Raw genomic sequence first — 25,215 nt, 5'->3', positions numbered from 1 at the left:
CGGAATAGTACAGAAATAAAAAAAAAGTTAATGTATTAATCAGTAAATATTGAATGTAGTGTGGAAGGTTCGTATATGAGTGAATATGATATGGAGGAAAATGGCGGCGTCTTTTTAGTTGTTGAACTGTTCGTTTAATAGCATAATTTGAGAATGGCTACTGATCAACCAATAAGATGGGCCGGATTTAGGCATGGGAGAAAACCGACAGCGCTAGTTAGTTTGAGTGGATGTCTTGCAGTATTATGTTTTTTAAAAAATATTTTTAAGGCATTTTAAAAACGAAATATTTACATGTCAAATCGCGGCTATATTTTTGTTCTCGCATAACGCTCAGCATTAAATTGTTTTCGAACCAAAATAATGTTGGAGATTGAGTAAAACAACCAACCACTTTTCCATGTAAGTAGAAGAGTAAATTCTCTTGCTTTTGATAATGTTTGTGTCATATACTTGCATTTTTTCCTATATTTTTCGAATCCCAGTTCATTGTAAAACAAACCCGTTATTCTTTATATTGTATCTCTTTTATAAAATAAAACACTATTTTGTATATATATATTTTATTTTTAAGTTATTTTCAAACTTTAAATAATGAGATGTCAAATTGCGGCCATTTTTATTTTCACGGTGCGCTTGATACTATATATTTTTGGAACCGAATAAACGTTTTAGAGTGATTAAACCAATAAAAACTTTTCTAGATAAGTAGAAGAGTAAATTATTTTGATTTGATAACATTCATTTGTTATATATTTGGATTTTCCATCACTTTTTCCTGTGGATTGTAAAACAAACATGTTATGCTTTTTATTGTATTTTTTGTCATAAAATAAAATTTTAATTTACTTCATTAAATTTGAAGATTTTATTGAAATTCGATGTTTCAATTGCTGGTAGCCATGTTGCCTGAAAAATAGATTAAAAAAAACTTTATTACTTTTGCAAGTTAAGTGTTTTCTGATTATTATTATTATTATTATTATAATAAAAACGTTGGAAAATAGCATTTTTGAAAATTATATCTTCCCCAATTACGTTCATAAAAATCTATTTTCTATCAATAATTCTTGGAGTATTTTTTACAATAGAAAAGAGAACAAGAAAACTGATAAATAAAACCGGAATAAATCTGATCAGTTACATGGTCATGATTCTTGTATACTCGACATTACTTGTTTTCCGAACTGAATAAACGCTTTAAAAAATGTTAAAACACTTAAAACTCATCAAAATATTTTGCCTTTCGTAACAGATGTGTTATATATTTGTTTCTTTTCCACTTTTTCGGTTTATTGTCTATAGTAATAAATGATCCGTTTTTGTATTATTCTATTAATAAAAAATTATTTTATATATTTGGCAGGGGATAGTCTCTTTTTAAAACTCTGGAACGGTCATAAATTTCATTTTCAATCGATATTCAATAATGGCCCATTTCCCCTACACAACAAAACATGCTTTTTTTCCTGTGGCCGTTTTTCCATGGAGCTTTCTTTTTTTAAAACTTAATTTAATTCTCCATAACAGACACATGCAATCTTTTTTTCTTTATGTTTCAATGAGTATTTTTATCTATAAATTTATTGTGAAACTTAAATTTAACCTGAAAAAATATTTACAAATAGCATTGTATCAAAAATGCGTAAACACCAATTTTACAATATTGTTCTCAGATGCATATGATGGCAGAGCACGATGACAATAAAAATTGTAAAATTAAGCCAAAACTTCAAAAATGTATCAATTTATATTTTGGTTTTTCTTAATTCATATTTAGTATATTTGATACTTTTGAAAAGTGTATTTTAATTTACCAAATGAATTGTTTTTTGTTTCTTTTTTCTTTGGAAAGTTATTATTTATGACATAAATTGTTTTTTTCTTTGGAAAGTTATTATTTATCAAATATATTGGGTTTTGTTTCTTTTTTCATTGGAAAGTTATTATTTGTCAAATAAATTGCTTTCGGTTTCTTTATTTCCTAAAATATTATTTTGCATATTTTTGTACGTTTTAAAATTGTTTCTTGTTTGTTCTTTCTTTGCTAAATTAAAAAGTGTATTTTAATTTATCAAATAAATTATTTTTCTTTCTTTTTTTTGCTTTTTTGCTAAATTAATATTTTGCATATTTCGTACTTTTTAGAAGTGTATTTTCCTTTATCAAATAATTTATCAAATAGTTCTTTGCTTTTTATTTGCTACGTAACTATTTTCCATATTTTTGTAGATTTTAAAAATGTATTTTAATTTATCAAATAATTTGTTTCTTGTTTTTTTGGCTAAATTATTATTTTTAAAAGTATTTTACTTTATGAAATAATTTATATTTTTTGTTTCTTTTTCTTTGTTAAGATATTATTTTGCATACTTTTGTAATTTTAAACAGTGTATTTTAATTTATCAAATACATTTCTTTGCTAAGTTAATATATTTCATATTTTTGTACGTTTTAAAATTGTATTTTAATTTAGTAAATAGAAGATAAAACTGAGCAAATTGAAGAAAAAGGAATCAGAAATAGACATTCTTCCTCGAGGTTCTCTCCTTTTGATATCTTCTGTTACTACGTTGTTTTGGGTGAGCTGGTCTTCAACTGTATTCCGGTCGATCATATCACAAATCTGTAATACTCTTGTTTTAATAACGTTCATAAAATGTTCCACTACATTCCCAATATTCTGCGTCTGAGTTGGGTTCTTGATGCTCAGCAGTCACTCAAGTGAAGGACCTGGATGTTGAGTGGTCCTGTCTGTTGAAAAACCACTTCTTCCTAGGTTGTTAAATAATTTTAGTTTTGTAGTCAAGTAAAATTCATTTATATAATTTTCGAATTTTTTTCTATCAGTAAATATTGATCTGATGTCATATCAGAAAGAGTTTTAAACGTTATGTAAATTTCCTATTATAAAAAAAGTTTCTAAAATAGTTTTCATTTTTATATTATTTTCAAATGATTAAAGCTTTTTATTAATATCGTAAAATTGTTACTGGTCTGGTATGTCAACTCAAATCTTTTTCTCTTAAATAGGTTTTTCCATCATGAATCAACATTTTTTTATTGCAATTTCAGCATACTTCAAGACATTTTTCTTTCTATGCAACACATTTCATATGAACTACAAGATATTATATAGCAGTTGAATTAAATAAATCAAATTAGTATAAGATTTTTTAAATACACACCACAAAAATAAATTGATTTTCATGCAACACATTTCATATGAACTACAAGATATTATATACCAGTTGAATTAAATAAATCAAATTAGTATAAGATTTTTTAAATACACACCACAAAAATAAATTGATTTTCATGCAACACATTTCATATGAACTACAAGATATTATATAGCAGTTGAATTAAATAAATCAAATTAGTATAAGATTTTTTAAATACACACCACAAAAATAAATTGATTTTCATGCAACACATTTCATATGAACTACAAGATATTATATAGCAGTTGAATTAAATAAATCAAATTAGTATAAGATTTTTTAAATACACACCACAAAAATAAGTTGATTTTCATGCAACACATTTCATATGAACTACAAGATATTATATAGCAGTTGAATTAAATAAATCAAATTAGTATAAGATTTTTTAAATACACACCACAAAAATAAATTGATTTTCTATGCAACACATTTCATATGAACTACAAGATATTATATAGCAGTTGAATTAAATAAATCAAATTAGTATAAGATTTTTTAAATACACACCACAAAAATAAATTGATTTTCATGTGATGCCAATTCATTTCCCTGTGTTCACATGTGTTGCAAGATTTTCTGTGAAATTGTAAATGAACGAAATACTGTATGAGAATATAGTTATTCATTAGCACAATCTGCCAACATTGCCCTGCGTTTTATTGAAACCAACCGAGGGCTCTTTTTCATATCCTCCCAGTTTCCTTGAGTGCAATTGTCTGGAAATCTATTGAACTTGGTTTACCAGGAATATTAGTAAGGTAGGAATAACGGCTCTTGTTCATAAGCCCTGTGCCACCTAAAATAACTGGTATGATTGATATCTCCTTAAGATTCCAGTTTCTTTTCATATCATACATGAGACCTTATGATTTGGGTCTGTTTCTCTCTTTTAGCTCTGTTCAGATCGCCATCATTAGGGTCATTTACTTGAACCGAGGTGTCCAGTCTTTCTGAATTATTCCATATAATTATTCCAGTTTCACAGCAGCATATTTAAAGTAGGTGGCTGTATGCATTACATGGCCGTAATGTATGGTATATAAGTCATATCCAACTGTTCTTTCAGGTTGATGTTCCCAGGAATTGCTGCTACACTGGATGTTTTATTTTTTACAGATGGTCAAATGGAGGTACTTACATACCCCATCAAGCCTCGCTGTATAATAGCATTCCCCTAAAAGAACGTTGCAACTTGATATCAGATGACTCACACTATCTAATTCTGTATGGCAGAACCTGCATTTGTTGTCATTACTGATAACTGCCATCTTCTTGAATGCATTGGTCCTTTGTCTATGTACTCCTGAGAGAGTTCTGCCAAAAATACTTTGAACGCTAATGTTGGTCCCATTCTTTAAGGCTCATCCCTATCATTCTCCAGTGTGCTTTTTCATATGTTGCAACATATTGTGTTTAACTGTAAAAGAAGTACCACATACTTCACAAGAGTAAGGTTTTTCTCCAGTATGCATTCGGAAATGTTGCACCATATGTTGCTTCCTTGTAAATGAAGAACCACATATCTCACAAAAATGAGGTCGCTCTCCAGTATGTGTTCGCACATGCAGCAACAAACTAGATTTTTGTGTAAATGAGAATCCACATATTTCACAATAATATGGTTTCTCTCCAGTATGTGTCCGCATATGTCGAATCCTACCTTGTTTACTTGTAAAAGAGGAGCCACATACTACACAAGAATACGGTTTCTCTCCAGTATGTGTTTGCGTATGTCGCAATAGATGTTCCTTCCGTGTAAAAGAAGAGCCACATATTTCACAAGAATATGGTTTCTCTCCAGTATGTTTTCTCACATGTTTTATCCTTTCTTGTTTACTTGCAAAAGAAGAGCCACATACTTCACAAGAATATGGTTTCTCTCCAGTATGTGTTCGCATATGTCGCAATAGATATGCCTTCTGTGTAAAACAAGAGCTACATACTTTACAAGAATATGGCTTCTCTCCAGTATGTGTTTGCATATGTCGCAACAGATGTGCCTTCCTTGTAAAACAATAGCCACATACTTCACAAGAATATGGCTTCTCTCCAGTATGTATTCGCATATGTTGCAACATATGTGCCTTCTGTGTAAAACAAGAGCCACATACTACACAAGAATATGGCTTTTCTCCAGTATGTGTTCGCATATGTTGCAAAACATGTGCCTTCTGTGTAAAACAAGAGCCACATACTACACAAGAATATGGTTTCTCTCTAGTATGTGTTCGCATATGTTGCACCATATGGTCTTTCAGTGTAAAACAAGAGCCACATACTTTACAACAATATGATATGTCTCTAGTATGTGTTTGCATGTTGCAGCATACGTTGCTTCTCTATATTTTACTTCAGTGTGCATTTGTATGGGCTGGAACATATGTGATTTCCATATAAACGACTAACTGCATATACTACAAGAGTATAAATATCACTTTGGCTTAGTATGAGGGTTATATTTCAGTTTATGTAACTCAATAAACATAATAAAAAATAAACAATCAGTAGTATTTTTTTTCAAAAAGTTTGCATGCCTCATATTTTGTATTCATTAAATGGTACATAACTGTATTAGTCATATGCACATGTGTAAATTTGCACACATACCTACATTAATCATATGAAGTTAAAAAGTATTCAATCTAGGTTGTGATAGAATAAGATTATGAATAGAAGAAATACTTTACTAGTAAACATGAAATTGTTTTTTCAATATATTATCAGAAAATGTTCAAATTTCTCTCATTTCCGGTTTTTAACTTTAATCCATTGTCGTTTGTTTTCTTGTGTTGTTTACTTGATATTCTGCAAAATTAAAAACAAAAGATAAATTTCAAAAAGATATATTAATTTTATACATTTTTGCAAACAGAATTATTTTTATGGCGTTAAGGTACAGACAATTATTCATAAAAGATAAATTAGAAATAAGTTTCACTATAGTATGCTAAAAGCAAACATTGGAATTTTCATAATCAACCGATATTTGTCTATTAATTAAATAAATTAATACAGTTCGAATTAATAATCTATATAATCATAAAACTCAGATCAGCATGTTTGGTTGGGCGTTTAAACTGTCCATCGGGTTCTGACTTCAGCTTTAAAAAAATTGTCAGCTTACTGATTTTATGGCCACCCTGTCTTACGTCAGATATTAAAACTTATGCTGTTATTCAAAACGTACACAAGGTCAACAATGTTTTGTTTTGAGTTATTTCATATGTTTTCCTTACAAATAAATGTAATTTAATCCTGTTGAGTTAAAAAGAAACTGATTTAAATATGAATATAAATATGGTCCCATGGAAGCTTTCGGAGTTTTATTTTTCACTTAATAAATGTTTCCTCTAGAAAATAATCAACAATATAATTTCAAAATCAGTTTTTATTTTGAACATTTTTCCTCTTACCCTGTAAGGCCAAATGGGTATACTAGTACTATTTAAAAAGCAACGCAGGTAGTTAAATGCAAAAACATCCCTTAAAAGTTGTAAATTAATTAATATTAAATAATGAAATGGGGGTAGACCGAATTTCCTAAAAGGGAAAAGTCGCAAAAAAGGACACAAAATTATATTAATGGCGGGGGGATTGGGTGAAAGAGTCAATGTCAACTCAGGGCTGTAACTTGATTCTGAAAATGCGGGATCGATTTACATGAATGCTGTATGCAAAACTGGACCCACCTCCAAATATCTAAATCTTGATTTTTTTTCAATTTATTTTATAATCTGGTAGCTTGGTCTTTATTAATTAGCAGAAATAGTTGATAAGAGATGAAAAGGAAAACATTTTAAATGTGGTGCCAATTGTCCAGGTGCACTTACATATTTTTTTAAAAAACTTTTTCTGTACCCAAGTTGTGTTTGATTCGAACTAGATTTTTAAAAAAGTACATCTTTTGTATCCACAATTATTTATTCACGATTATTTTAATTTGTATTATTCATTGCAAGTTGGAATAATTTTCAGACCAAAATCCAAAGCAAAGCAAATGTTTTTCTAATGCAAAAATACCTGATCACTTTACATATTAAAAAAGTATTTAGTTTTTTATGACTAATCAAATGTAGTTTACCTCCTAAAAAACATCAAAATCTAGATTTTGCTTCAACGGTCTTTAAAGATAATACCAAGAAGGGATTTTTTTCCAAATAATTAAATTTTAACATTTTAGCGTAAAGGATCACATTCCTATATGAATTTCATGTGAATGTAGACCCCACTTCTTGGCGACGTAGCGAGACATGTAATCGTAAGCATTTTTTAAAGTTTGGGAGTGTAGCTGGGGGCAGAAGTGGGAATAGGTTTCTGAAATGTTTTTGACTCCTGATGGAAGGTATGAGACAAATGATTTCGACGATCGTTTTTATAACCACAAGTCATGGTGAGCAAACAATGAAAAGCTTCTAAAGTTACTATAAAAATTGTCGAATTTTGGATAGAATCAGTTCGCCGCCATCTTTGTTACTGGCAATTACACTCAGGATCTGAACTACACTGCTTCTATGCCACCATCTTTGTTACTGGCAATTATACTCAGGATCTGAACTACACTGCTTCTACGCCACCATCTTTGTTACTGGCAATTATACTCAGGATCGTACTACACTCTGTTCAACATAATGTCTCAACACTAAACAGTAGGGTAAAGTCATACATAGAACCACTTCAAAACGAATGTTACGGAGACTTTTAATTATTTTTAAGATTTGCTTTGAAAATGTTTCATCATTAAATCATAATTATTATTTCCTGGTACTTTTAAGGCTGTAAACACACAAAAAACTAGGGTGAACCTGTATAATTCACACTCCTTCTTTGTATTTTGTGTGAAAATGTTTCATCATTAAATATTAATTATTATTTCCTGGTATTTTAAGGTATTTAACACACAAAAAAACTAGGCTGGACCTGTATAATGCACAATCCCTCTTTGTATTTTTTTTTCATTCTTTTCATTCATTTTTATATAGAGGATTTTTGATTTAATCTAAAGGCAATGATGTTAAGGCCTTTATTATCCAATGTATTCTGTATTGTTTTTATTGATCACCATCTTTGTTTTCATGCGCGCATTCATTCAACTTTTTTGTGCACATGGAAAACTGTCTATTGTTTTCACTCGTCGCTCTGTTTGTTCTTGCATGCATGTGAATTGATTTTTGCACTTTTATACATTAATTCTGTATACTCGCACTTATTATTATTATAATAATCTCGTGACATTTGCAATACATTGACAAATCCTTTCCAATGCATTCAATACATCTGTCAATTCTTTACCATTGCTCTTAGTTCAACAAATAAACTGTCTATTGTTTTCACTGGTCTCAACATTTGTTCTTGCATGCATATGAATTGATTTTTGCACGTTTACACATTAATTCTGTATACTCACTTTCACTTTCATACATTTATTTTGTATAATCACGATTCCATAACTATCTATAAAATATACTGACTCCACAGGTCCCAGGTAGTTTAGTATTTAACCAAATTTTCCCCAAACCCTCAATGAAATCCAAAATCCAAATTTCATCTTTTTAACATAATTTCCATATTTGTATTCAGTTCATAAACGAAATAAATAATTTATAATATTTTAAAAGCATGAATACCTTATTGATGATCTTCAAAAACTGTTATAATATTCTTGATACATTTGCAACACATTGACTAATCCTTTCCAATGCATTCAATATATCTGTCAATTACTTACCATTGTTCTTAGTTCAACAAATAAATATATATATAAATGTATATGTAAATTTTTGAAATCACGTAAAATTGGAGAACATATTAAAATCACCAAAATTATCACCACTAGTTACATTACAGTAAATACAAAGGAAATGCATTCATCCTTATAACATTTTATCAAATATTTCTTTATTATTTTTATTATATCAAATAAAGTTATTTTTCATATGAATTTTATTTAAATAAAATTATTTTTGAATTTATTATTTTTTCATTATATCAAAGAAAGTTATATTTTTTATATCAATTTTATTTAAATCCAAATATTTATAATTTATTATTTTTTATTGTATCAAATAAATTTATATTTTAATAGGAATTTTATTTAAATCAAAATATTTATTAATTTACTATTTTTTCATTGTATCAAATAAAGTTGTATTTTTTATATGAATTTTATTTTAATCAAAATATTTATTAATTTACTATTTATTAATTTACTAAATTTTCTTATTAAAATGAGTTTTCATGCAAAAATATATTCTGTAATAAAGTTAGACTTTATTTTATTTCGAATAATAAAAATAACTAATTATATTCATGGGTTGAAAGTTATTCCCATTATTTGGAAGTACAGATCCCAAAGTCCATCAGTGCGAGGAAAAAAAAGAATTATTAAAATAGAAAGCTGTTCAACATCTCAACATTGAAGCAGTGAGATTTTACTGCTTATCGGTTATTCAGGAGTACTTATGCTAAATGGGTACAAGAGCTATGAGTTCATCAGAGCACATTCATTTAACATATAAAATAGGCAAAAAGATAAAATATTGCAACGATACGACAGATATTGGAGCTTGGTTGAGTGCAAGACTGTGCTGTTGGACCTTGTTAAAGAGGGTAAGACTAGTAGTAGATACACCAACACAGACATCATGGTTAAGTGTTGTGGCATTCCCTCCAGGTTAGTTGGGCCAGCTGTTGCACCATGAAAGTTGGCCATAGTGTTCAATGTCATCCAGTCGATTGCGTATAAGTGAAGAACATAGGTAAGAGAATGCATCTTTGTTGATCGCCAGAATGTATGTCAAAAAAGCATGACTCCTCACCATACATGCAAACTTTAGTGCACGTGGAGAGATATTAGGCTTTGATTAGGTTGAGCAGTTTGAAAGCATGCTATCAACATGTATGACCTTCCAAATGGTTCCACAGTCTACAAAGTCAAGTGCAACAATGAAAATGAAGCGGACAAGATTTTAATTGTGTCAAGGATTTCCTCAAAAAATTGGAGTCAAGATACAAATGTTGAAACGCAAATGTGAATGATGTGGAAACAATACTCTATGCAAATGTGAATGATGTGGAAACAATACTCTATGCGAAGGTGAATGATGTGGAAACAATATGCTATGCAAATGTGAATGATGTGGAAACAATACTCTATGCGAATCTGAATGATGTGGAAACAATATTCTATGCAAATGTGAATGATGTTGAAACAATATTCTATGCAAATGTGAATGATGTGGAAACAATATTCTATGCAAATGTGAATGATGTTGAAACAATATTCTATGCAAATGTGAATGATGTGGAAACAATATTCTATGCAAATATGAATGATGTGGAAACAATATTCTATGCAAATGTGAATGATGTGGAAACAATATTCTATGCAAATATGAATGATGTGGAAACAATATTCTATCAAATATGAATGATGTGGAAACAATACTCTATGCGAATCTGAATGATGTGGAAACAATATTCTATGCAAATGTGAATGATGTTGAAACAATATTCTATGCAAATGTGAATGATGTGGAAACAATATTCAATGCAAATGTGAATGATGTGGAAACAATATTCTATGCAAATGTGAATGATGTAGAAACAATATTCTATGCAAATGTGAATGATGTAGAAACAATATTCTATGCAAATGTGAATGATGTGGAAACAATATTCTATGCAAATATGAATGATGTGGAAACAATATTCTATCAAATATGAATGATGTGGAAACAATACTCTATGCGAATCTGAATGATGTGGAAACAATATTCTATGCAAATGTGAATGATGTTGAAACAATATTCTATGCAAATGTGAATGATGTGGAAACAATATTCTATGCAAATGTGAATGATGTTGAAACAATATTCTATGCAAATGTGAATGATGTGGAAACAATATTCTATGCAAATATGAATGATGTGGAAACAATATTCTATGCAAATGTGAATGATGTGGAAACAATATTCTATGCAAATATGAATGATGTGGAAACAATATTCTATCAAATATGAATGATGTGGAAACAATACTCTATGCGAATCTGAATGATGTGGAAACAATATTCTATGCAAATGTGAATGATGTTGAAACAATATTCTATGCAAATGTGAATGATGTGGAAACAATATTCAATGCAAATGTGAATGATGTGGAAACAATATTCTATGCAAATGTGAATGATGTAGAAACAATATTCTATGCAAATGTGAATGATGTGGAAACAATATTCAATGCAAATGTGAATGATGTTGAAACAATATTCTATGCAAATGTGAATGATGTGGAAACAATATTCTATGCAAATATGAATGATGTGGAAACAATACTCTATGCGAATCTGAATGATGTGGAAACAATATTCTATGCAAATGTGAATGATGTGGAAACAATATTCTATGCAAATGTGAATGATGTAGAAACAATATTCTATGCAAATGTGAATGATGTGGAAACAATATTCTATGCAAATATGAATGATGTGGAAACAATATTCTATCAAATATGAATGATGTGGAAACAATACTCTATGCGAATCTGAATGATGTGGAAACAATATTCTATGCAAATGTGAATGATGTTGAAACAATATTCTATGCAAATGTGAATGATGTGGAAACAATATTCAATGCAAATGTGAATGATGTGGAAACAATATTCTATGCAAATGTGAATGATGTTGAAACAATATTCTATGCAAATGTGAATGATGTAGAAACAATATTCTATGCAAATGTGAATGATGTTGAAACAATATTCTATGCAAATGTGAATGATGTAGAAACAATATTCTATGCAAATGTAAATGATGTTGAAACAATATTCTATGCAAATGTGAATGATGTGGAAACAATATTCTATGCAAATGTGAATGATGTGGAAACAATATTCTATGCAAATGTGAATGATATGGAAACAATATTCTATGCAAATGTGAATGATGTGGAAACAATATTCTATGCAAATGTGAATGATGTAGAAACAATATTCTATGCAAATGTGACTGATGTTGAAACAATATTCTATGCAAAGGTGAATGATGTGGAAACAATACTCTATGCGAAGGTGAATGATGTGGAAACAATATGCTATGCAAATGTGAATGATGTGGAAACAATACTCTATGCGAAGGTGAATGATGTGGAAACAATACTCTATGCGAAGGTGAATGATGGCTTTGTAGAAATATACGATACTCTCAAATGTAATTTTATCATGGTAGAATGATGCCAACTATTTTCCAGCAGTCTTTGCAATATCCTACATATATTTGCTCGATTTTATGCTGCCTGTGACTTTAAAGCCAATGATTTTGAATAAGGAGGCTTCAGGCAGGGTGTTATTTTCCATGACAATCATTTGTTGAAAAAGTTTCTTGTAATTGTTAATGGAAAGAAGCCTCGGTAGCATTAACTATTACCGTGGTCAAATTTTACTAAAACGTCCTTTGCTAAATTTTCTGCCTTTGTTTCTTTTAATTGTTAATTGCTTTTGGACACAATTTTATTGGAGATGTATTTCATGAATATCAGGAACAATAAAGGTCAACAGATCGACCCTTGAGGCACACACACATTGATATCATGTTTTTAGACATACTACCATCGAGAACAACCTTGATTCTTCTCTTTCCTAAAACATATCTGACTACATAAACTATACATCCAGTAATGCCGTATAATTTCATTTATATTAGACGCCATTTAAACCAGACTTTGTCAAAGGCTTTGCCTTCATCAAGGGTAATGCCATAGTTTCCCCTGCCTTATCCAGTGCATGGTATGCTGGTTTAGTAATGACAATTAAAATATCCGCAGTACAACAGGCTAAGCTAAATCCATATTATTAAGTAGCAAGGAGTTTATCATTTATAAAGTTGTAAACTAGTCCTTAATTTGTTAACAAACATTGAAAGGAGAATCATTTGTGAAGAATGCAAAGATGGAAAGGAGAATGATGAAACGATTATTCAGTAGGTCAGTTCTTTTGCCAGAAATATTGAATACTGGCATCATTGAAGCAATTTTCCAATTATCAGGGAAGAAACACTTGGCAAGACATGTTTTGAAGAGTTTGAAGAACATGATTTATCTTAACTAAGCATTTCTTTACTAGTGTAGTAGGGATTAGATCAGGTCCACAAACCTGTGAGTTGTCTAAGTTTGTTTTGATATCACATGCATAAGAAGGAGTGATTCTAAGACCAACAAATGTTGTTTCTATTAGAAATTATAATTATTTAGGAGAGAAGGTTTGTGGGATTGGTATTTTCTTAACATGGTGGAAAATACAATTACATTTTTGGATGAAGATGTAGAAAAACATGTCTTCATTTTAATGTTAAATAAACAATAAGAAAAAGATGTTGACTGGGAATTAAAAAAATCTGGGTCAAAACCCTTATTTTACATCAACTCATAATTTAAAGATTGCAATCAAACTCTTAAACAATCATTAAATTCAATTAATCAAATGTTTATGAGTTTCAATTTCAAAACAAATTTATTTCTTTGTATATGAGTTGGAAATGATGTTTTATAAACAGAACATTAGATTTAAATAAAAGAGGATGATTAGAGTTATCACTCATTTTCAGCTAACCTGTTTTTTCTACACATCGGCATGAGGTGTTTCATTACAGTAACATATAACATCAAACTGAATTCACTTCCTAAAAACTAAAATGAGTTTTTATCTAAAAAATAAACAGGTTTGAAAGCCAAATTAAATAACGGTAAAAGGTAAATAAAACAATATTTGTGTTAAATTGATATTTTTGCTTTTCTTTGCGAATGCAAAGGAAAGGAAAATAGAATGATAACAATGGTTTCTAAGTAAAATAATATTTGCCAGGGATATGAGCTGCATCGTTTTTAATATCAAAATCTTTTTCAAAAGTCTTGCAAAGAAAATAAATTTAAAAACAAAAAAAAATACCTGATAAGAAAGAATCCTATAATTATGTACGTGCAAAATGAATGGTAAATAGCCTAAAAAGTATAAACCTCTCCCTTCAGTTAAAATACAATAAAATTCTGGAAATCAACTGATTTTAATGAAATTTACAGTATTTATTAATTATCACAGAATATAACGAACCCAATATTTTTATTATAACCTTAATGGAAATGTAATATTTTATGTAAACAAAAATGCCCTAATTAATTTTTTAAATTTAAAGTACAAAAATCAAATGAATTTATTTTTCCTTTTATAAAAATAAAGCCTCATAGATGTTAACAATAAAAATAAAAAATATACACATTTCAACAACATTACAAAAAAACCTTAATGAAATGAATATAACCCGAAAAAATATAATGTCTTAAACTAATGATATTATTATTGCTTTCAGCATTGTTTATTCAATATTTACAGCAAAAATATAATAAAAATCGCAAAAAAATGTATTTCTTTTCATTTTAATGGTGATAGTTTCCGGGAAAATTAAAAATTTAGTACTATAATATTCATTTTTTTACAAATGAAAGTATAAACATCAGCAATTTTATTTTAATATATAATTTTTAAAATTAAAATAAATTAAAAAAATTAAGATCGTGTTCCGGGTCATTTTTAAAAAAATCATTAAAAAATTCTATAGATTTCACTGATGATAGATTTTAAGAAGTTTGGGTGGACAGAATGGCGAAGAAGTAAATATTTATAATTTAATTATTAAATAATCATTCTATTTCAAATTTGAATCATATTTAATCATTAATAAATAATTTTTTTCGTTTATTTTTAATAAATAATAAATTTAAAATAAATCGGGTATTGTAATTGCTAAAATTGGCTATTTGAACATTTTACAAACGTTTTATTTCAAAATCTAAGGAAAAACATTAGTAAACAAACGTCCTCAATAATTTTTACACCAATTAAAATATAACACGTTTTTAGAGAAAAATAAAGAATTGTTTTCTTGTGTACATTCAAAAATATTCTAATTAAAGAAATCAATTAACTGTAATTATTGCATCCGTACTTTAGTGAAAATTAGCGTTATTTGCATTTATAAATGGTAAATATCAAGATATGCTACAACAGAACACCAACCACTCTAATTTGTTTTTTATAGGTAATTTAGGTCGCTGACAACGAATCTGATAGTCAAACTTGGGGCAAATTTACCATTTGCATGGTATTAACCCCTGAACCCACGAACTTCTTTCCACCATTTTGCAGCTTCCATTTACGCTAAGTGATGGCTTCACCAAGCAAACTACACTGCGCGCTGTAGCATAAACGATGGCTTCAACAAGCAAACTGCCTTCTTATATGACGTACAAATCCTCCGCGGAAAATTTGAAATTAGATAAAAAAGAAACAAAGCAAGAAAAGAAAAGCACACCAAGTTGTGTGTGTGGGGGGGTAATTTTATATATATATATATATATATATATATATATATATATATATATATATATATATATATATTCCAAAACATAGAAACTTTCTAATTTTCAAAAATACATTATAGCACTTTTTGCGTGGAAAATTTAAAATTAGCTGAAAAGAAACAAAACAAGAAAAGGAAAGCACTCCAAGTTGGAGAAGGGGGGTGTAATTTAATTGTTTTTTTCCTGGAACATAGAATTTTCAAAAAGTAATACACCGACATTTACCAATTAGAACACCATTTAACATTTTTCGAAGATTTTACTGTTTACATTGGGGGCGCATGTGGTGTTGGGGCACGCGCCCCAACAACACACTCGCCCCCCCCCGCGCCCGAGTGTGTTGTTGGCGCCCTAAATGTAAACAGTAAAATCTTCTAAAAATGTTAAATGGTCTTCTAATTAGTAAATGTTGGTGCGTTACTTACGGAAAAACGGTTAACTAAACTGCAGAAGCACCTATTAAGCCACATAAGTTCTATAATTGAATCCCCCGCCCGCAAAAAAAGAATGAAAAACATAAAGATTTTTGGTGCTTATGTTTTTGTAAACTGCATTAAAAACTATGTGAAACAAACAAAAAAAAAGGTCCCCCATTTTGTTGTACTTTTTTTTAATTGTAAGTTATTAAAAAATATCAGTCCATTTTTTTTTATTGGTACGCCATGTGAGAAGGCAGTTTGCTTGGTGAAGCAAGCCGTCATTTATGCTACAGCGTGCGCACGTAGTGTAAACGGAAGCTGCAAAATGGTGGAAAGTAGTTCGTGGGTTCAGGGGTTAATACCATGCAAACGATAAATTTGCCCCAAGTTTGACTACCAGATTCGTTGTCAGCGACCTCAATTACCTATATAAAAAATAAATTAGAGTAGTCGGTGTTCTGTTGTAGCGTATCTGGAAATTTACCTTATAAACTATTGTCGGCATTTTTTAATGGAATTTTTATTTAAAAAAGGTGATGCTTATGCAATTATGTTACCGCCATTAAAAAATAGAATTTTCAATCTAAATTCAAGTTTTAATTTTTTTTTATTTATTTAATTGTAAGGTGAAAGTCCAGAATTACTAGAAAACATCCTCTTATCTCCATGTTAAGAATGGCTTTCTAAATAATTTCAGCACGGTATGTTCATAAGTGCCAAAAAAGGTACATTTTCTTTGTTTCGGGATATTATGAGTTTAATTTACGAATTATTGTGGAAATAATTTCTTTCCAAAGATTCTTTTAATTAAATTTATTCGGAATTGAAATTAAAAAAAAAAAGAAAAGTTTTTCAATATTTTTTATTGTTTTTATTGTTTACACGTAAAGAGATTTTAGAGATTAACTTCGGTCTGATTTTTTTTTTTTTAAACAAAAACTATTTTTGAAAAATGTAAACACATGCACCTAAAAAATTCAGACGTAAACTAAAAAAAAAATCTCATTTAAGAAGCATTTTCTTTGTCCATTTTGTCCGTACCTATCTATAATATTATCAATTTTGTTTATATGCAAACATTTCTATGTTAAAACCATTATTAAAATCAAACGAAAACATTTCAAGTAATACTTACCTTTTGTTTGGCAATCTGCTTTCAACAAAGAAATGATTATAAGTTTGACGGATGGAGGTTGATATTTCAAATGACGACCGGAAAAGATAGTTCGCAGAAAATTAAAATAAGTTCGCAGAAAAAAAATATTTTCATTTACTGTAATTTCAAGTCTTGTTTTGTTTTTGTTTTTTGTTTTTTAAATAACAAATTTATTAAATATAAAGGATATTTTTCTATTGTTAAAAATGCATTAATATATATATATATTTTCCAAATAATAATAAATCTCCTAATTTTTAATGTACCAAAAATATAACCTTTTGTAAGTTTGGGGTGAGAAGAAAAAAATCAAGAAGGTAAATATTGCATCAATGTTAAATATTGTTTTTAATGTAAGAAGAAAATGGATGGTAATTTATATTAAAAAAAAAAATTGTTGGCAAGGTCAATGGGGATAAAATGTAAATAGAAATAAAATGAACAAAACAATGAAATTAATGCCCGTTTTTTAAATTTACATCAGGAATTTAAAAATGGGGCAAAACAGAAGAATAGGTGACTCGAACAACCTGTGCCACGTGAAATTCTCGCTTCGATGTAAAAATGTTCCGCTTACAAAACTGGACTTCCTGTTTTAATTTAAAATGAATAAACATAACATAATGAATAAAAGCTACTGTTTTTACTGTTTATTTTTTTGTTTTAACTTAATACGATGTTCTTTTAGTTAATCTGGAAGAAAGAGAAAGCCTGCTCCTCCGTTTACTGTCCACCCAGTTATGAAAGCACAAAATGTATATTCTGCACTTTCATCTAAGAATTCAATGAATAAAAGATAACAGAATTTAACTTGAAAATCTGATCTAATGGTGCTTATGCACTTATTGTACCGCGCTATTTTTTTTTTATTATTATTGTAGTTTCAAGTAAATTTTACAATATCCTTTTTTATTCGCGGAAAAGGTAAAATAAAGTAAAAGTGCAGAAAAATTTTTTAAAAAAGTGGGGGGGGGTATTAAAAAAAGATAAAACGAAAACACGTTGCTGTTTTTTTTTTATTATTATAATAGCGTAAAAATACTCGCGGTAAAAACGGTTGTACTCATAAATATGTCTAAAAGAAAAATATAGCAAAAACATTTAGTTTATGCTTGCAAAAAAAATTTAAAAAAAAAAAAAACGTAAACAGAAACCAAAATGTTTGAAAATAAACAAACAACAAAACGTAAATGTTTGGAAAAATAAAACTTAAATATGTTTGCAAAAAAAAAACAAAAAAACAAAAACAAACGTAAATATGGATGAAAAAAAAACTTAAATATGTTTGCAAAAAAAAAACAAAAACAAAAAGAACATGTTTAAAATTAAAATATGACAAAAAAAATTTTATTTTTTATTTCAAGGGTGTCATTATATACATTTTGTGCTTCCCGTAACTGGGGGGGGGGGCAGACAGTAACGCCACCTATACTCAAACGGAGGAAACAGGCTCTCCCTTTCTTCCAGATTACCGGTTTTTAAATAGTTTGAATATGTTTTTAGTATTATAAAAATATATTACTTTATTAAATATTTATTGATTTTTTATATATTTTTAGAGAGTGCATTTTTTCTATTACTGGCTCACAAGGTGTAAGGTTTTGAAGGGTTTAGTATAAGAACAGAACAAAAAGAAAAATATGAAATACGACAGGATTTATTGACTCACTCTTACAGCCCGCGTGGGGCTCGATTACATTACATTTTTTTGTCTCTCATTCCAAAAGAGTTCAATAAGAGGAAAGCGGGTTAACAGTCCAAGGGAGGTAATTCCGATTATTCCACATCCCCCTTTCAAGTCCCAAATTCATAGTGAAAGTTTCTCTGGTGGTTGAACTTTTCTACCACTCTTTGTATATTTTACTTTGGGACTTTCCGAGTTAAAGGATTGGATATCCTCGTGTACAATTGACTGCACATCTGTCTGGTTAGTTTGTCCCATTAAATTATTGTAGCTGCGCTCAGGAATATCTCTGGATGCATTTGGTAAGGCAGGCAATTCTGTCGGTGCATCTATTTGAGGAAAATCGATGTGTTCATTTCTTTTTCGAAGATGGTTTCTGTTTCTACGAAACAATCCTGAGTCAATTTCAACCAGGACTGATCTTGGAGTAACAGTATCTACCACTTTGGCTGGGCTCGTTTTGGGTGTTTTCACCTTGGTAACAGGGGTTTATTCTCTAGTTCTATGACGTTTATCAAAATACAATTTTTGTTTCATTTTCATCCGAGCGTCTACTTCTTGGAATTTTTCGACACTTTGTTGATAATTTTCATTTTGGTGAGGAAGTGCTGGAATGCGAGTCCTGAGTTTCCTATTCATCAACAATTCTGCAGGGCTTTTGCCATGCTGTAGTGGAGTAGTACGGTAATTAAGTAAAGCAATGTAAGGATCCTTTGACGTTTTAAAAAGATTTTTGACTGTCTGAACAGCACGTTCTGCTTCGCCATTGCCTTGAGGATGGTGTGGGCTGCTGGTAAGGTGAATAAAATCATAGATTTTTGCAAACTCCAGAAAATCTTTAGACATAAATTGAGGGCCACTGTCACTTATTACTATTTCAGGTGTACCGTACTTAGCAAATATTGATTTGCAGTGGTTTACGATATAACTTGCATTGGTATTTTAAAGATGTGATATTTCTATCCATCTTGAATAATAGTCTAAAACTATGAGGTATTTGTGGCCATTCAATTCGAATAAATCCATCGCAACTTTTTGCCAAGGGTAGTCTGGCAACTTGGTTGGTTGTGTGGGCTCTGGCGAATATCTTCTTTCTCTTTCACAAATACTACATTTTTCTATTTTCTCCCCTATTTGCTTTGAAAGTCCTGGCCACCAAACATTACTCCGTGACAATGCTCTACATTTCACTATACCTTGGTGTCCCTCATGAAGACGATCCAATATGTCTTTTTGAAGATCCGCAGGGATTATTAGTCAGTTCTGATACAGTAAAAGTCCTTGGAAGACTGTAAGGTCCTGCCTTATAAATCAGTAGGGTCTTAGCTGAGGGGCTTGTGTAGCGGTTTCAATCCAATGGTCCATTTTATAATAGTTCATGACTTGACTGCAGATTTTGTCAGAGTGTTGTTTCGCCCTTATTTCTTCCAATCTCCTGTCGGTAACAGATGTTTTGTATAACTGAACGGATGAACATGTCTGTCTCTGTCTCCTGCTCAAATTAATGTTTGGTTGGTAGGCTGTTTGGAGCTCTATATAGAGTGTCTGCTGTAATGAGATTTTCCCCAGCGGTATTCATGATTTCATAGGTGAATCTCATTAAGCGCATACGGAAATGCTGTATTCTTAGGGTTAGTTCATCAAGCCGTTTTGTTTTTAATAATGCCAATAATGGTTTGTGATCAGTTTCAATTATGAACTTATGCAGCCCAATCAAAAAGTCGGCAACACCAAGTGACTGCAAGGGCTTCTTTCTCAACCTGAGCATATCTCTGTTCCGTTTCAGTAAGTGCTCTTGATGCATAAAATGCAGGTCTCCAGTCATTCCCTTGTTTCTGGAGCAGTACTCCTCCCAAGCCATAGGAAGATGCATCAGCCGAAAATTTTGTTGGCTTATCGGCACTATAATGGAGCAGTACCGGTGCAGAACTCAGATTTTCTTTAGTGTTTTAAATGCAGTTTCCTGAGGCTCATCCCAAATCCATGCATTGTCTTTCCTCAGGAGATCTCTTAGTGATTTTGTGGTCTCTGCTAAATTTTCAGCAAATTTATCAACATGATTTGCCATCCCTATCAGTCGTCGCAGTTCAGACACGTTTTGTGGTCTTGTCATGTTCATGATTGCGTTAATCTTCTCTGGGTCTATTTGGATACCTTCCTCTGAAATGAGTTGCCCAATAAATTTAATTTTGCTAACAGAGAATACACATTTATCCTTTAATGTTATTCCTGCTGCCTCCATTTTTTCTAGCACTATTTTTAAACGCTGGTCATGTTCCTGTTGGCTTCTCCCACTGGCAAGAACATTATCTATGTCACAGATGACTCCTGGTATTCCTGACAAAATGTGTGTCTTTCGCGGTAAAAAATTTCATGGCCTGAACTTATTCCAAATGGTAGGCGCTTATAGCAATATCTTCCAAACGGCGTAATAAAAGTGGTAAGCTTTTGAGAATCTTCATGCAACATAATTTGATGGAAGCGTCTGTTGCAATCCAGTTTACTAAATATCTTGGCTCCATCAAGTTGAGCTAATAACTGGTCTTAAGAAGGTAGTGGGAAATGTTCACGCTTCACACTTTCATTAAGTTTAGTGAAGTCAACAGAAAGTCTGATTTTACCATCCTTTTTTGAAACTGCTACAATAGGAGCACACCAATCAGTAGGCATTTCGATTGGGCAGATGATATATTCACTTTATAATCTTTTAAGCTCATTCTGGACTTTTTTTTTCATAGGAAGTGCTAGTCGTCTGGGAGTTGTAATTAAAAAGGTTGAGCATTCTTATTCAAATGTATTTTATAAACATGCTTCAGTTTTCCTAGTCTCGTAAATACTTTTGAAATTTTTTTTTGTATTGGTAATCTCTGCCTTCTATAGAGTTGATTTTGCTAAACAAGTTCAAAGCTTTAATTGCTGGTCCACCCAACAATGGTTCCATCAAGTCGTTAACGATGTACAACTCTTGCAGTGAATATTTTTCTCTATAACAAAGTGTAATATCTACTTTTCCAATCACCTTTATCTTTTTCTGACCTGGTCCATCTAGTCTTTTATCCGTCTGCTTTATTATAGGAGAATTTTTCCTAAAGAACCGGTCCGGCACAACAGTAACATCAGCGCCTGTGTCCAACCTGAGGTTGACTATTCTGCTGTTCTTCGCGGTGGTGACCTTTATATTGGCTTGCCAGTCAATTTTTCCTTCCTCTTCACCGTTTTTAATGTTTCCCAATGAGATCGACCCTAGGAAGTCATTTTCTTCTTTTGCAACCCCCCTTACCGATTTTGTTCTACATTCCGATGCATAATGTCCTAGTTTTTTTGTTTTTTTTTACATTTATTGCATGTTGCATGCATCGTTGGGCAGTCATCTCTGCCGTGTGAGGTAAAATATACACATCGTATGCACTTTCTTTTAGTCATTTTATTATTGAACTGAATTTTTTTTTCTAAATACACGGTTTATTTGTGTATCTGGTTCTGCTGAGGATATAGCTTGTGACTGTTGCTTTGACGTTCATGTGCTCTACCAATTTGCAGGCATTTATCTAGAGTTAAGGTTTTATCGGCTAAAAATTTTTCCCTTAAAATATCATCCTTCACCCAAACAACAACTTGATCCCTAAATAACAATAATTAACAAATCCTAATATTACCAAAATGGCAACTGGTTTTTGTTTTTTTGTTTTTTTTCTTAATTTTGACAAATGTATTTTAACTATATGCGCATATATTGTCTTTAACTCTTTGCTTCCATGCGAGTCGTTTGTTCTATTACTTTATTTTTTATTTATTTATTCACTTTGTTTATTTATTTCTCTTTTTGCTTTTACCAACTGTATACCTTCTCTTTAAATGTATTTATTTAATGCATTTTAATTACATATGCGTAAAAATGGTCTCTAACACTTAGTCCCACGCGAGCCGTTTTTATGGTCAGAAGAACTCTACTCGATAACGAATAGCCTATGCAAGAATATAGAAGAGCTAGGACCACCTTTCTTTCTACTATAGAAGACAGAAGAACTTTATTAAGTAGTATACTTAGTATATGCAATCACCGTACGCTTGCTTGTATTAAAGTGTCCTCCATGATACCCATGCTATACCAAACCACTGCACGTTGCTCATAATTTGACTGACACTATATTTGTAACTGCAATATACATAATCCCAGCTGTGATACTAGGGCTAATTTTCTGAATAGATGCAACACTCTGCGCCTGACCTTAATGACTACAATTCCAAATCCCAACGAACTAGCTGTCCCTATAACTGGGAGGGAAAAACCTAATAGCTAGCTACGAAATCTTATACATTTTACCTCCAAGACGATTGCGTTTGTCTTACCTGCATGCATGAAACAAAAAATAATTTCCTCCCTTCTTCAAACTAAACCTTACCTGTAACTCAAATCCTAATGGAAATCCATCTGTAAATAAATAACCCCTCTTCTCTTGAACGCTAACAATCTACTCCTTCCAACCTATCCGCCACTAAACTCCCACATTGCTCCGCATCTGTAGTGGAATCGCTAACTTCCAGCCCCTAATCCCTCACATGCAAACTGATTTAATAGCCATCACGAAACATCTATACATTTCTACCTCTAAGGCATGCATTACAGCTCATTCCTATCCAGTAAGGGACTTAACAGCCTATGCACATAAAGGCAGGTACTTAACAGCCAAAGTACCTAGAAACAAAGCGATATGCACTACACAACTGTCTCCTCGAGTTTTGCAACGACTAATTACGTTATTGAAACGACACTCCTTGTTATGCAAAACACCCCATGACTCTTACTAAAAAATACCTACAACTTCAACTCTATTCGCACCTACTGAAAACCTGCCCATATATCTATTCACCTAATTACGCATGACTCAAAACTTGCTGTCTTATCCATGCTATATTGCCCTTACATCTTAACCCTCCTATCATCTAAAATAGCTTGGGCAAAACTCGTAGCTCAATTCTTAATACCTACTCATACTGTAACACTATACTAGACCTAAGCTAACATTAATAAAATAAAAAAAGGGTAAGACTAAAATCACATTATCTCCTCCCTAACAAGCCCTCTTACAAACATAGACGCTTACACTGCATGAACTTCACCCCCCCCCTTTATCCATTAACAAGTAAATAGCATGTCCCTAAATCACTTTGAGGAGTGTAACTAATCAGTAGAGATAAAATCCCTCACAAACTAACCCAGTAACACTAACAACGCGGGGTCGCAGAAATACCTGGATTAGAACCTAGGCGCGGAGAAAACCCTCTCAGGGCTGACGGACCCAGTAGGTCTTCCCAGATCATCCGTCTAGGAGAAGGAAAACTCTGAAACTAAACCAAAGGGGAGAGAGGCCTCTTCAGTCTTGGATGACAACCTTCCTAGAGCTGGTGACTCAAACAAATTCACCGGTTTGCAAACCTAAATTGCTTAAGGAGTAGATAGGCTCTGTCTATCGCCCGGCTTCCATACTCCTTCTTTGCCTATTAGTCAAGCGCAGAGACACTATCTCAGTGATTCGACAGAAACACCAGCGGTAGATCTTGTTTCCTGGCTAGGGCAATGAACGCCGTTCTTCCCCATTCCCAGCATGCCCCACCCCTAAAACTGAACATTTGGGAGTGCTTGAGTATAAGATATGCCTGAGCGATTAGATTGGGTTGACCTTCTTCTAAAGGGTTGAGGGTACCAGATTGACAGTTCCTGGCTGCTGTTCCCGACTGGTAGTACAGGAGCCCTAACTCTTTGGTAGCGCTTAGAGCGGCTGCTCCATCAACAGTTGAATAATATCGGGTTGTTTGCAGTGCCATGACGCGCATGGAAAGGGACCCTGCACTCATCCCCGGTGGGCTTTCCTGAGGCCACAATCCTAATTGGAGAAAGGTCAGCTGATGGTCTACTTGTGATGCATGTCTGAAGCTCCGCATAACCTCTTGTTTAGCTCCCCCTTACCGAAACTCTTAAAAAAAAATATGACGACAGTACAATCTAAAAATAAGCTTAAACCAGGATTAGGGACAAACAAATTCAACTTGCCTCTTCCCTTGAGGCTCTCATTCACAAATATCCGTGGGCTTAGAACTAACTTAGCTGATGTTGAAGCATTTCTCTTAACAAATACCCCGGATATCTTAGCACTAAGTGAGACTAACCTACACTCCTCCATTCCCTCTAACCACTTTAACATGCCTGGATATCTCCCACTCTGCCGTAAGGACTCTGACAGACATATGCACGAACTTGGAGTTTACATTCGTAATACCCTTCCCTTGACTAGAGAAACAAACCTTGAAACAGATGATC

At 31.5% G+C, this 25,215-nt stretch overlaps 1 long non-coding RNA gene across 1 annotated transcript in view; it reads right to left on the bottom strand.

The window, feature by feature from the left end:
- Positions 1-5,909: 5,909 nt before the first annotated feature.
- The window catches only part of LOC145270524 (uncharacterized), a 40,228-nt gene continuing 20,922 nt past the window's right edge, over positions 5,910-25,215 (bottom strand). Inside the window, exon 3 of the long non-coding RNA XR_013865419.1 lies at positions 5,910-6,032. This is a non-coding gene — a long non-coding RNA (uncharacterized LOC145270524). The remainder of the gene's footprint in view (positions 6,033-25,215) is intronic.

Source organism: Euprymna scolopes, chromosome 46 (assembly GCF_053919585.1).
Source record: "Euprymna scolopes isolate OS-2025 chromosome 46, ASM5391958v1, whole genome shotgun sequence".
NCBI lineage: Eukaryota > Metazoa > Mollusca > Cephalopoda > Sepiida > Sepiolidae > Euprymna > Euprymna scolopes.
This window is presented reverse-complemented; position numbering and strand designations above follow the sequence as displayed.